Source organism: Octopus sinensis, unplaced genomic scaffold (genome assembly GCF_006345805.1).
Source record: "Octopus sinensis unplaced genomic scaffold, ASM634580v1 Contig17104, whole genome shotgun sequence".
NCBI lineage: Eukaryota > Metazoa > Mollusca > Cephalopoda > Octopoda > Octopodidae > Octopus > Octopus sinensis.
In genome coordinates, this window is record NW_021834803.1 from 42,847 (window position 1) to 45,659 (window position 2,813).

Here is a 2,813-nt window from a genome sequence, read left to right on the forward strand (position 1 = left end):
ACACACACACATATTTATATCACCTCAGACTGACCTGTGTCCTGTGAGTGATATTCATTAAAGGGAAACTAATTGAAAAGGGGCTCTATTCCCATACACATGTGCATGTTTACACAAATGTACCTATAGAAAAGTTCTGTGGTTTGTTTGAAGCATTGTGGTATATGAAAAGTGAGTTTGTCTGGAAAGCTTCTTACAATGCAAAAGGATGAATCAAATATTAGGGTAATAACAGCACAATGTTCAAATGTTGCCTGAGAGATGATTTAAGAAGTCTTTATATTTCGGACGAGATACCCTTCATCGGAGCAAAACAGTTGGTGTAATATTACCACCTATTTTATATGTTCATTTGGTTGTTAGGTGTGTGTACGTGCGTGTATATATGTGTGTATGTGTGCATGTATCTGTATGTGTGTGTGTGCATATATCTGTATGTGTGTGTATATATATATTTGTATATGCATGTGTGTGTGTGTGTGTCTGTATATATATTCTCTCTGGCACTGCATCTGGTACGACGATGAGGGTTTCTGTTGATCCGATCAATGGAACAACCTGCTTATGAAAGTAACATGCAAGTGGCTGACCACTCCACAAGCACACGTACCATTAACATAGTTCTCGGGTATATTCAGTGTGATACAGAATGTGACAAGGCTGGCCCTTTGAAATACAGGTACAAATCAATTTTGCCACCTGAGTGGACCATGTATGTCTATATCTATGTGTGTGCATGTGGATGCATATGTGTGTGTGTGTGTACATATGTGTATGTGCATACATATGTGTCTATACATTATTATACACTTTTAGCTACTGGTCATGAAAAACCCAGATACACTACCCTAGACCTAGGCAACCCGCACACATGAGCAAGACATATCCTCCTGGCTAATAGTATAGGCAACAACCTATTCCTCTCGGTTATGCAAAATCACTTTTAGCCTAACACAACCAAAACAGTTAACACCCACATTATGACTAATTTTTTTACTCTTTTGCTCTTTTACTTGTTTCCGTCAAGTAACTGCGGCCATGCTGGAGCACCGCCTTTAGTTTAGCAAATCGACCCCAGGACTTATTCTTTGTAAGCCTTGTACTTATTCTATCGGTCTCTTTTGCCAAACAGCTAAGTTACGGGGATATAAACACACCAGCATCGGTTGTCAAGCGATGTTGGGGGTCAAACACAGACGCACATATATATATACATATATACGACGGGCTTCTTTCAGTTTCCATCTACCAAATCCACACACAAGTAAGTAGCTTGCTTAAAAACCACATGGTTCCGGGTTCAGTCCCACTGTGTGGCACCTTGGGCAAGTGTCTTCTACTAAAGCCTCAGACCGACCAAAGCCTTGTGAGTGGATTTGGTAGACAGAATATATATATATATGCATGTGTGTGTATATGTTTGTGTGTCCGTGTTTGTCCCTCCCCCACATTGCTTGACAATTAATGCTTGTGTGTTTATGTCCCTGTAACTTAGCAGTTCGGCAAAAGAGACCGATAGAATAAGTACTGGGCTTCAAAGAATGGGGTCGATTTGCTCGACTTAAGGTGGTGCTCCAGCTTGGCCACAGCCCAATGACTGAAACAAGTGAAAGATAAAAGATATACTGGGATTGATTTGTTCAACTAAAACCCTTCAAGGTGGTGCCCCAGCATGGCCACAGTCCAATGACTGAAACAAGTAAAAGAGTAAAAAAGAGAGTCATTATTTGTTCATTTATCATCAGTTTCTTATCACACACAGTAATATATATACATGCATATTAAATATGATGTGTATGTATAAGCATTGGTGTCTGTGTATACCGATGTTGAATCACATCTTATGTCTTTTTATGCCAAAATAATTTTTAAAAAAAGCAAGAGAAATTCAATAAACAGACAGAAAATGCTGAAAATAAATACAAGAGTAATATATATTGTCACACTGATATTTAGTGATAAAAAAAACTCCAGCATGGGCATAACCTCCTGACTGAAGCTAATAAATAGAAAAAGAATATAAAGAAAAACCATTTTGAAATCCCGACCTGATCATTTTTAGAAGCTGCCGACTTTTACTTACCGTCAGATTATAGCTGCTGAGCTGACGAAGAATATGCTTTGCAAAATACCACCATTCTTAAATCTGCAAGAAGTATGGAATCTGACAACCAAATTTGGATCCATACATCAAATGTTCTTTATTTTAATGCCTGGAATGGAGATGACGCATTGACATGGATCAATAATGTGGAATTCAGCTGCTTATTTTGACTTTTATTTTTACTGTGATTATTATTATTATTATTATTATTATTATTGTTTTCTTCATTTTACACAAGCTGCTCCAAATCTCGCTCTGAGACCTGAAATAACAGCCATCAATGATATATTCTAGGGAAAAGAGACAAGAATCTGAGATTCTTTTAGAATTTGTATTATTAGTAACATTATTATTATTATTACTGTTATTATTATTAATATTATTGTTGTTGTTGTTAAGGTGGCCAGCTGGCAGAATTGTTTGAATGCTGGGATGGGGATGGGATGGTGGGGGGTGGGTGGCAACATGCTTAGTGGCATCTTTATGTTCTGAGTTAAATTTTACCAATAAGTACCAGTTGAGTACTGGGGTTGATGTAATCGACAAGCAACTTCCCTTGAACTTGCTACCCACATGCCAAATCATTGTTATTATTATTATTATTGCTTCTCTTTCTCCTCTTCCTCCTCCCCTTCCTCCTCCTCTTCCTCCTCGTCTTCTTCCTTGTCCTCTTCCTCCGCGTCCTCCTCCTCGTCCTCCTCCTCCTCGT